Here is a 12280-nt window from a genome sequence, read left to right on the forward strand (position 1 = left end):
TCCTTGGCTTCCTTGGCAGAAAACTCCGTGATAACAGTACTCACCTTACAGGTTTGCGACAGGAAATAAACAAGTAAGTCTGTGTCACATTCACAGACAGGGCTCAGGGTAGCTGACATACCCTAAGGATCCAAGTTTCAGTTAGCATTCCCCAAACTGAGGGGTGCAGGCAAGTGTGAGGGTAAAACGTGAGTGTGGAGGTAAGCCTGAGTGTGAGGGGCACACACACGCACACACACACACACACACACCCCCATAGTCTCCAAAGAACTCTTTAAGCAGATGCATATTCCCTGTATGCTTCCCTAGGCATGTATTAAGTGTCCACACACTACAAAAGGGGGTTCATTGTGGTGATGAAGCATTTTAAATGCCCTGTTGCCTCAGAACTTTCTAAAAAGTCTGCAAGAGGGAGGATGGGTGGCAGAGGTGTTCAGAACAAGAAACAAGGCCCCTCCCAGCCTGCAGGGGCCCCCTCCTTAGCCCATGACTGTAGGGACTCCCTGGCCCTACAGGTCCCACTAGCCTGTCGCCCACCCCCCCACCCTTCCTTGTTGCCATGGTGACAGTCGGCATCCCAGGCTGTGGGCTGCGGGCTGCACTCCCCTCACCCCTCCTGCTGGCTCTGGAGGAGCAGGCGGGCTTTGTCAGGGCTCAGCGTCTCCCTGCAGCTGCAAGACGGAGAAGAAAAGAGGCTGCCGTGGGTGCCACTGAGGCCCCTTGAGGGCCGGAACCGGCAGGCAGGGCCACTCCAGACCACCAGCCCCGAGCTTGTGGGGTCCCTGCCAGCCTCACCCTGGACTGACTGCCCACAGCACAGCGTGCCCAGAGGGAGGAGGCCAGCCCCGCCCCAGTGTGGGAACCTGGGGCGGTGTCCTTCTCCTTGGTGATCTGCCTGGGGTCCCCTCCGGCAAGCTGTCCCGGGCAGGAGTGGCTGATGGCGCTGCACAGGCCTGTGGAGAAACCCTGGCTCTGCTTGTTTCCGTGTTTCTTGGTTTTCCTCCTCAAGGGAAGGCGGTGAGTAGACGGGTGTCTGAAAAAGGGAGACTTTTTCTCGTTTCAGGTGGTGAAGTCCTAGGTGCGTCACTTCTCTGGGTTCCTTGGGTGCTGCTTATTCTGCAGGGTTGTAGGGCTGGGGGATGGAACACTGCTGCTGCGTGACTTGAGGAGGGGGTCTCCCTGCATCTCAGCACACTGGGTCTAGGCTGACGACCTGGGCTGGCTTTGCTGAGGGGTCCCTGGCTTTTGAATGGAATTGTCCAGAATATTTTTTAAACAAATGCAGGATGTTGGATTCTGTAATGGGACCTGGTCTAATTCTGGATTTCCCTCACCCTCACCTCAGTCTTCTCCTTTCTTTTTAAATGGATGGGAAAGGAATAGAGTGTGTGCTTTAGAAATACCACTTCCTGAGGTTGCCATGATAACAGGGACCACATTTCAGATGTCAGGATTGTCTTTTAAAAAAAAAAAAGATTTTATTTTTTTTTAGAGTAGTTTTATGTTCACAGCAAAATTGAGGGGAAGGTACAGAGATTTCTCATATACTCCCCTGGCCCTGCTCCCTGCCTCCCCCATTATCATCATCCCCCACCAGAGTGGTGTATTTGTTACAACTGATGAACCTACACTGACACATCATAATCACCCAGAGTCCACGGTTTACATTAGGGTTCACTCTTGGTGTGTACATTCTATGGGTTTGGACAAATGTATCATAGCAGGTATCCACCTTTATAATATTGTACAGAGTAGTTTCACTGCTCTAAAAATCCTTTGTACTCCACTTATTCATCCCTCCTGCCTTAACCCCTGGCAAGTCTTGAACTCCAGTAGTTTTTCTGAAATGTCACACAGTTGGAATCATACAGTATGTAGCCTTTTTAGATTGGCTTCTGTCACCTAGTAGTATGCATTTTAGGTTTCAGGGTTGTCTTCTTTTTATTTCTTTTACTTACTTACTTTCTTTTACATTAGGAAAACCAGCCCTTCGGATAAATGTGGGCAAGGGGACTTTTTCTTTAAAGAGGCTGTAAGGTGCTCATTCCCAGGTCCTTGGTGACCCCAGGCTGTCCCTGGCTCTTTGGTGATGTGTTTCCTGCTCTACATCTGTGAATCAGGACAGTGAGAACATCTTAGCTGTTGTTGTGGATTTCTAGGGTGACTGGGTTGAATCAGCTTGCTTGAATCAGCTTGAAGTGAAAAGAATGATTATGTGTGTTGTGTCTGTGCACATATGTACACAGACTCAATTCAAATGACAGCACACCCCAGCTCCAGATAGGTTGTTTACGAGAGGTTATATTGTGCAGAAAAGTTAAACATGTCTTGGCAGGCGTGGCTTTTCCTTCCAGGCCCCTATGTCTAGCCAGTTGGTCAGCTGAAGGCCAGCTGGCTTTGGATGCAGGGTCTGCTCTGTGTAGGCGAGGGTCCCAGCCTAGCCGGGTTGGGCTGGATCCCGACAGAGACCCCATCAAGCAGAGCTTGGGCTGGGCCTCAGTTTCCTCATCTGCACTTCAGGGGGTCTTGACAGCTCGTCCTCAGGCCCTTAGTGGCTCACTTGGTGACCTCAGCCGGGCTGTGGGGGGCCTGGCTCTGCTCTAGGCACTGGGAACAGACCAGCTCACACAGGTCTTGGGGGCTCAGAGCAGGACACGTCTGCCTGCCAAGCGAGTTGGTGGGGGGGCACACACCCAGGTGATGGTGGCCCCTCCCACCGCGTGACCTTAGGCCAGTGCTTCAGTTCCCCCAGCTGTCCAGTGGGGCTCACTGTGCGTAAAAGGAGCTGAGGGGTACAATCTGTGGCAGGTGGAGGCTGTCTGACTGAAGTACCTGCCAGGGCTGAGGGGACACCCAACCCAAGTTCCTGGGCTCCAGTTCTGCTTCAGTCCTGTAGCTTCGGGCCAGCTTTGGGGGTATCCACTTTCTCCAGGACACCCAGAGAAGAGGTTCCCCAGAACCAGGTTTGTAGTACAGCCATAGCTCAGCACTCCCAGCCCACCCAGGGCCACCAGATGTCTGCGTGGGCCAACTGTGTCCAGTGAGCGGCGAGACACCAGTGTTTGCAGCAATCTTCCCGGGAAGAACTGAGAAGCCATCCCTTCCGAGCCAGCACCCTCCCCACGTGCACTGCTGTGCCCTCGCCCTCTGTGTGCTGCCAAGGGGTATGGTCCCCCCTGCCCTCCCTCTACTTTCCCTGAGAGGCTCTCAGCCATCCTCTGTCCCAGAGCCACAGGCAAGATCCCTGTTAGGGTTTTACTAACTGACCAGCCAGTCACTACCCAACCACTAACCAGCTAGCTGACCTCCCTGCTTCTCATTTCTTTCCCTTTTCCTCCCTTCTTTCCCTCCCTCTCCCCTTCTTCCTCCCTCTCTCTCCCCCTCTTCCTCCCTCTCTCTCTTCCTCCCTTTCTCCCTTCCTTCCTTCCCATCTTGTTCCAGAAAGGATTTGGTTTAGCCTAAAGTATTAAGGATAAAGAGAAGCAGGTGAATATAATGTAAGAGCTGGTTGTATTTGCAGACAGAACTTGTGTTGCGGGGGGCGTGAAGCCCCAAGACCGAGTTCTGTGGGAGTTCTGGGCTTGAACCTACCCATCTGAGAGCCCGAGTGTTGGAAGAAGGCAGGGGAGAGAGAAGGCTCTATACCTGTGAGTTCAAGGTTGGCCAGTTTAGTCCGAGCCTCCTCCCCACTTCCAGGTCAGGCCCTTGTGAGCTATCAGAGCTCATGAACATTCCTCAGTCTAAAGAATGGAACCCAGAAACAGACCCAAGGAGCCCACGCAGAGGGGGTCTGAGGAGTGGGAGCCCCTAAATGGCCATCCTCCTGGCTGTCCCTCCCAGCACTCTGTCTCCTGTCCCCTGCAGGAACAAGGGAGAGGGGACACCATGGAGGTGGACGACTCGCTCCCCCTTGGCCTGGCTGGGAGATAAAGGCTAAGTCGAGCGTGTTTAGAGGGAATTCCAACTGGCTTTCTAGAGATCCACCTGGGGCTTTTAAAATGAAAAGTTACTAGTGATATATGCTTGAACGGATAAGTGAGGAAGGCCTGTGTTCTCCTAGTACATAATTTTGCGTCTCAGAATATTTAACGTGGACTAAGCTGGACGAGGCTAGAATTTTTTGCTGAACGCATCTTACATTGAACTTATAGCATCCTAAAAGAAACTGCTGTCCCATGCAGATGTGGGGTTATATCTGTGGACTCCCATGTTCTTAACATCGTGTCTAAAGTATCCCTCATAGCTGGTGCTCAGGCTGCAAATTGGATAAAACTGCTGACCTCTGAGATGTAAGCCTCCTGGTCAACAGGCTGTGACTTTTCAGCAGCCTGTGCTGTTTCTCCAAAATGGGTCCAGGAGAGTGTGGCTGTTGCTTTTTTGTCCTAGATGATTGGTCAGGGAACCCTGGTGTAGGTGGGAGCCTGGCCTGTGTCCACCTGTGCGTGTGCATCATGTGCAGGGAGTGTCTGCAGGAAACCATTGAAATGGTAACCTTGCTAAGGTCAGGAGCCGCTGCAGAGAAGGTCCTTCTTCCCTTCCCCATTCCCCACACGTTTGGGGAGTCTAAGATCTTCTGTGGCAAAGGGGGCATCTGTTCTCTATTCTCTCCATGATCCTTTGTCTTAAACCAAGTTCCAAAAAATTTTGTCTGCAAAATAAACTATGCTGCTTAAGAAATAATCAATTGCAGGGGTAGACAGATGCTTCCAGCCTGCTATTGCTTCCTGACACTATCCCTCAGCTTTAGACCTCTGTTAAGGGACACTCAGGTCCTCTCCCCTTCCCCTTCTTTTCCCTCTCCCCATTCTTCCCTCCCTTACCTCCTTTCTCACTAGGACAGTGGTGCTGTGAGTAAATTCCAGTTCTCTCTAGTTACCTTCTCCCAGAGTCTCCAGCACAGCAGTGCCCTGAAACAAAGCCCTCTAAATAAGCAGAGCTGTCGATTTCTGAATTGCCTTTGGTTAATCAGGAGCAGAGACTAAGCAGCTGAATAAGAAAGGAAGGGTCCAAGTGCCTGTGCAAATGCCACCTGGCTAACTCTAATGTGGGTGGATCTTGAGCATGCAGGGGAGACCCTGCACCTCTCTGGGCTCTGCCATGCTCTGGTTGAGGCTGTGCAGTTGCCAGAACAATGTTGGAATCACCCTGTATCCAGACACCTGGACCTGAAGAGTGGGGCAAGGCCAGAGTTATTGTCTTACTCCTTCATATAGCTCTCTATTTACACAGTGATATTTTCTTCTTACAGGATTAAAAAAAAAAATGTACCCTGGACACAGCACTTTCCTTTCAGTGTGGATCATCAGAGCTCTTTGTTAAAGATAAGAGGTTGCTTCCACTTCAGGCTTGAATGTCATTGCAGCCCACATGAGGGCCTCTCTGTAATTATCCTGTCCTGTCTGGAAAGCTCTTAAACGCCACTTCATCCAAGGGTTTGAGGCTGAGATTGCTTCTCCAGTGCAATGCCAAAGGCTTCTCTTGGCTGAGATGACTAAACTGTCAAATATTTTTAGAGCAGTCCTTTTTTTTTTTAATAAGAAAGTAAAGCGAATGATGCTTCATCAGCTCCTCACTGCCCACCCCGTAGCCCTGTGTTGGTGTGAAGGGGCTCTCTCACTGTCACCTGCCCAGGATGTGGACTCACAGACTCCAGGTGCTGGCCTGTTCACCCTCCTAGCTGCCTGACTGCTGGTGAAGATGGGTGACGTTCAAGGCAGTGCCCAATTTAGGAAATATTTTAGGTCTTTGAACAAAACTCACTTTCAGTTTAGAGCAACCTAGAAAACTTTTTGCAAAAACATGTTTTCAGAAAGCAGAATTACACTCAGAGTCCCTTCTTTTGGGGTTTCTTGACCACATTTTTCCTAAAAGAGATTTAGGACAGCTAAGTAGAAATTAAAATTTCCATACGTAAACAGACGTGGAGACAGCTGGCTCTGACTGTGTAATAGCTGGAGGTTTGGAATATCAAAAGAACAATGGAGAAGGCTTTATTCTCTTATTTTTAAATAGGTTGGCTTTTCTCCCAATTGCAAATACAATAAACGTTCTTCGTAGAAATTTAGATATTACCGAGAAACATTGAGAGGAGAATGAAAATTCCCAGAAGCTCACCACCCAAAGATGGCGAGGTTTTTGTGGGTCTGGAAAGATTTCCCTTTTCCTTTCCTGGGTCTTGTCTATTGATAAGTAGAATATTCATTAAGATTTGTCTTGGGGCCTGAAAGCTAAGTTGCACCCCCATCCAAAGCCTGTTGGATTCTCATCCCAGACTCCCGCTCGGCGAGTTTAGCGTTTCTGTGGCTCTCGCCTGCCTTGTGGAAAGGAAAATGACAGTGCTGGACATTTTGTCCTATCCTTGGAGTCTGACAGGTGCCCCCAGTGCCTGCTGCACATGTGCCCCATGTGACCAGCGAGTGGAAGGGGTATGGGCACAGGGCTCACTTGTGCAAGTCCAAATGATTTCACATAGCATAATACCCTCAAAGTCCAAACATGTTATTGAAAATGGCAAGATTTCATCTTTTTTTTTATGGCTGAGTAACATTCCATTGTGTGTGTGTGTGTGTGTGTGTGTGTGTGTGTGTGTGTATGAAACATCTTCTTTATCCATTCATCTATCAATGGACACTTAGGTTGCTTCCATATCTTGGCTATTGTAGATAACACTGCAATAAACATAAGGGTGTTCAAATTAGTGTTTTTGTTTTCCTCAGAAAAATACCCAGAAGTAGAATTGATGTATCATATGGTAGTTCTATATTTAATTTTTTGAGGAACCTCCATACTGTTTTCCACAGTGGCTGCACCAATTTACATTCTCACCAGCAGAGCATGAGGGTTCCCTTTTCTCCACATCCTCGCCAACACTTGTTATTAGTTGTCTCTTTGATAACAGCCATTCTAACAGATGTGAGGTAATATCTCTTTGTGGTTTTGACTTGCATTTCCCTGATGATTAGTAATGTTGAGCATCTTTTCATGTGTCTGTTGACCATCTGTATGTCTTCTTTGGAAAAAATGTCTATTCGGGTCTTGTGCCCTTTTTTTTTTTTTTAAACATCTTTATTAGAGTATAATTGCTTTACAGTGTTGTGTTAGTTTCTGCTGCACAACAAAGTGAATCAGCTATATGCATACGTATATCCCCATATCCCCTCCCTCTTGTGTATCCCTCCCATACTCCTTATCCCACCCCTCTAGGTGGTCGCAAAGCACAGAGCTGATCTCCCCGTGCCATGCAGCTGCTTCCCACTAGCTATCTATTTTACATTTGGTAGTGTATATATATCAATGCTACTCTCTTACTTCGTCCCAGCTTACCCTTCCCCCTCCCCGTGTCCTCAAGTCCATTCTCTACGTCTGTGTCTTTATTCCTGTCCTGCCCCTAGGTTCATCAGAACCATCTTTTTAAAAAAATTTTAGATTCCATATATATGTGTTAGCGTACAGTATTTGTTGTCAGAATGGCCATCATCAAAAAATCTACAAACAATAAATGCTGGAGAGGGTGTGGAGAAAAGGGAACCCTCTTGCACTGTTGCTGGGAATGTAAATTGGTACAGCCACTATGGAGAACAGTATGGAGGTTCCTTAAAAACTAAAAATAGAACTACCATATGACCCAGCAATCCCACTACTGGGCATATACCCTGAGAAAACCATAATTCAAAAAGACACATGCACCCCAATGTTCATTGCAGCACTATTTACAATAACCAGGACATGCAAGCAACCTCAGTGTCTGCCCATTTTTTAATTGGGTCGATGTTGAGTTGTATGAGTTTTGTGTATATTTTGGATATTAACCCCTTATCAGATATATTGTTTGCAAATATCTTCTCCCATTCAGTAGGAGGCCTTTTCATTTTATTGATAGTTTCCTTCACTGTGCAAAAGTTTTTAATTTTAATTTTTTACTTATTTTTGCTTTTGTTTCTCTTGCTTGAGGAGACATATCCAATAAATATTGCTAAGACTGATGTCAAAGAGGGTACTGTCTATGTTTTCTTCTAGGAATATTATGGTTTCAGGTCTTACATTTAAATCTTTAAACCATTTTGAGTTTATTTTAGTATATGGTGTGACATAGTTCAGTTTGATTCTTTTGCATGTATCTGTCCAGTTTTCCCAACACCATTTATTGAAGACACTATCTTTTCCTCATTGTATATTCTTACCTCCTTTGTCATAGATTAATTGATCATTTAATTGTGGGTTCATTTCTGGGCTCTCTATTCTGTTTCATTGATCTATGTGTCTGTTTTTGTGCCTGTACCATACTGTTTTGATTACTGTAGCTTGGTAGTGTAGTCTGAAGTCAGGGAGCTTGATAAATCCAGCTCTGTTCTTCTTTCTCAAGGTTGTTTTGGCTATTCGGGGTCTTTTGTGTTTCCATACAAACTTTAGAATTATTTGTTCTCGTTCTGTGAAAAATGCCGTTGGTATTTCGATAGGGATTGCAGTGAAACTGTAGATTGCCTTGGGTAGAATGGTTATTTTAACAATATTAATTCTTCCAATCCATGAGCACAGTGTATCTTTCCATTTGTTTGTGTTGTATTCAATTTCTTTCATCAATGTCTAGAGTTTTTTGAGTACAGGTCTTTTACCTCCTTGTTTAGATTTATTCTTAGGTATTGTTATTCTTTTTAATGCAATTGTAAATGGGATTGTTTTCTTAATTTCTCTTTCTGATAGTTCATTGTGAGTGTATAGAAATGCAATAGATTTCCGTATATTAATTTTGTATCCAGCAAATTTACTGAATTCATTTATTAGTTCCCATAGCTTTTTGGTTGCATCTTTAGGATTTTTTATACAGTAAGTCCCCAACATGCAAACAACTTCCATCCCAAGAATGCATTCGTAAGTCCAACAAAGTTAGCCTAGGTAACCAACTAACACAATCGGCTATATAGTACTGTACTTTGATAGGTTTATAATACTTTTCACACAAATAATACATAAAAAGCAAACACACAAAAAAAGAAAACATTTTTTAATCATACAGTAACTGAAAAGTACAGTACAACAGCTGGCATACAGGGGCTGGCATCAAGTAAACAGGCAAGAAGAGTTACTGACTGGAGGAGGGAGAGGAGGTGGGAGATGGTAGAGCTGAAGGATCATCAGCAATAGGAGACAAAGAGCAAGCTGCAATTTCACTCACACCTGACAGTGATGGAATGCACATTCTCATCTTTGAAAGTTCTCATCTTGAAGGTTCATATGTAGGGGACTTACTGTATATATCATGTCATCTGCAAACAGTGACATTTTTATGTCTTCCTTTCCAATTTGAATTCCTTTTGTTTCTTTTTCTTGTCTGATTGCTGTGGCTAGGACTTCCAATACTATGTTGAATAAAAGTGGTGAGAGTGGGCATCCTTGTCTTGTTCCTGATCTTAGAGTAAATGGTTTCAGCTTTTCACCATTGAGTATGATGTAGATTCTTGGAATTTTCTTTGTAGACAATCATGTCATCTGTAAATATGGATGTTTTTATTCCTTCCATCCTGTTCTGTATGCATTTTAGTTCCTTGCCTTGCACTGGCTAGAGAATCCACCACTCTGATGAATAAGAATAGTGAAAGCAGACATCCTTGCCTTGTTCTCATTCTTAAGGGAGGTTATGGGCTGTACTGTGTCCTGCAAAATTTATATGTTGAAATCCTAATCCTCAGCACCTCAGAAAGTGACTATATTAGGAGATTGAGCCTTTAAAGAGGTAATTAAATTAAAATGAGGTCTTGCAGGTAGACCTTAATCCAATATGACTGGTGTCTTTATAAGAAGAGGAGATTAAGATATAGACACACACAGACAGAGGGAAGACCATGTAAGGGCACAGAGAGAAGACTGTCATCTCCAAGCCATGGAGAAAAGCTTCAGGAGAAACCAGCCCTGCTGACACATGAATCTCAGACTTTAGTCTCCAGAACTATGAGATAATACATTTTGTTGTTGTTTCTATGGTATTTTGTTATGGCAGTTCAAGCAAACTAATACCCACACTCTCACCACAGAGCCCCAGAGAATACCACACTTCAACTTCATAGACGAGTTCTGCCTGTTCTTGAACTTCATCTAAATTAGTCTTTTGTGCTTGGCTTCTTTTGAGAAGCATCCGTATCACTGGTATATCAGTAATTCATTCCTTTTAATTCCATATTATGGCTATACCACACTTCGCTTATTCATTCTCCAGTTGGTGGCCATTTGGGTTTTTTCCAGTTATGAATTATTATGAATAGGGCTGCTATAGACATTTGTGACCAGGTCTTTGTGTGGACAGATGTTTTCTTTTCTCTTGGGTAGACTCCCTAGGAGTGGAATTGTTGGGTCATAGGGCAAATGTATGTTTAACTTCATAAGAAAATGCCAAGCAGTTTTCCAAAGCAGTTGTACAATTTTATGCTTCCACCAGCACTGTGTGAGTTTTGTTTGCTCAGCATTCTTGTCAACACTTAGTATTGTCAGTCTTTTTCATGGTAGCCATTCTGGTGGGGCATGGTGATATCTCATTGTAAATTTAATTTGCATTTCCCTGATGACAGGTGATGCTGAGCACCTTCCCATGTGCTTTTTGCCCATTTAGATAAGTTTTCTTAGTCAAGTGCTTCGTTTAGTCTTTTCCTCAAAAAAATTTTTTTTGTTAGACCATTTGTCTTTTTTCTTATTGATTTGTAGGGATTCTCTATATATTCTGAACACAAATCCTTTGTCAGATAGATGTATTACAAATATTTGCTTTCAGTCTGTGGCATGCGTTTTCATTTTCTTAATGGGCACAGGTTTTTGATGAGCACAGGTTTTTCATGTTGATGAAGTTCAGTTAGTCAAGTTTTTCTTACATGGCTAGTGCCTTTTATAGCTTAAGAAATCTTTGCTTACCTTGAATGCATGAATGTTTTCACCTATTTATTTTTAGAACCTTTTTAGTTTTATTGTTCACAGTTAAGACTGTGATTCATTTCCAGTTATTTTTATGTGTGTGGTATGAGTGGAGGGTCAAGGTTCATTTTTCCATGTAGATAACCACTTATTCCAGCTTGTTGAGAGGGTTTTCCTTTCCCATTGACAAGTGTTGGCACTTTCACTGAAAATCAACTTGATCATGTGAATGTGAGTCCATTTCTGGACTCTATTCTGTTCCATTGATCTATTTCTCTATCCCTATGCTAATATCACACTGTCTTGATTTTTTATTTAATTTAATCTTATTATTATAGTAATGATTTTACTTAATAAATTAAATCATTTTATATTTTATAGTAAGACCTGTGCTGTGGTAATCTATTGAACTAGTTCTCTATTGTTAGACATCCAGAACACCTCCAATTTTCCCCTATTACAAATATGACTGTACTGCATGTCCTTACTCATCTGTGTGAACATGAAGGATTGACACCTGGAGGGGGCAGAGCTGTGTGGGAGGGGGTGACCTGTGTATTGTCATCCTTGTTTTGGTCGAGGCTCCAGACTGCCTCCCACAAGGTGGTTGGGGGTGGGGGAGTGGTGCACCCCAGGCACTACTCTGACCCTTTCCAAGCCAACCTCCAGTGTTTGGTGCCTGTGGAGTGCTATCTCATGTCTTGGTTCTGTGCTTTGTCATGGAGACAGCCATGAGAGGAAGTAGAATTTTTTTGTTTGTTTTAATTATCTTAGTCTTACAAAATGATTAAATTAAAATTAGGTAATATGGTTACATGGCTAAAAATACAAAAAGCTACAAGAGAAATCTCACTCCCACCCCTATCTTCATTCACCCCTTTCCTCTTGTTCTCTATAGATAACCATTTTAAACTGTTTTTAAACATTTTCAAACTTACAGAAAAATTGTAAGAATTGATTCACCAAGTGTCAATATTTTCCCATATTTGCTGTCTCTCTCTGTATATATAGGCAGATTTTTTTTTGTCAGAACCATTTGAAAAAAAACCTTTCAGAGCTCACGGATGGAACGTTTTGTGGCTAGGTACTTCCCATTGTGTCACTCAGGCTCTGGTCATCTCATTTTAGTGACTAGCTGCATCATCCTTTGAGGTGGCTTTGCCAGATCCCCCCATTGTGTAAATTTCCCTCTGCAGTTAGCAGGTGGCCATGTGATTTATCAGCAAGTCCCCCCTAGGTGGGTCTTTGTTGTTTCCAGACTTGCTCTTATCAGCCCTGATGCAGGGAACCACCTGGCACACTGTTGTTGTGTACCTGGGCAGGTGTGCCTGCAGAACTGATTTCTGGAGAGTTGAATTCAGGGCATATGTGCCCTTTCAGCCTC

At 44.3% G+C, this 12280-nt stretch overlaps 1 protein-coding gene across 1 annotated transcript in view; it reads left to right on the top strand.

The window, feature by feature from the left end:
- The first annotated feature begins 676 nt into the window (after positions 1 to 676).
- FGD3 (FYVE, RhoGEF and PH domain containing 3) overlaps positions 677 to 12280 on the top strand; it is a 64962-nt gene continuing 53358 nt past the window's right edge. The window contains exon 1 of the mRNA XM_007182373.2: positions 677 to 1017. The gene's annotated coding sequence lies outside the window, so the exon portion shown is untranslated. The remainder of the gene's footprint in view (positions 1018 to 12280) is intronic.

Source organism: Balaenoptera acutorostrata, chromosome 6, assembly GCF_949987535.1.
Source record: "Balaenoptera acutorostrata chromosome 6, mBalAcu1.1, whole genome shotgun sequence".
Lineage (NCBI taxonomy): Eukaryota > Metazoa > Chordata > Mammalia > Artiodactyla > Balaenopteridae > Balaenoptera > Balaenoptera acutorostrata.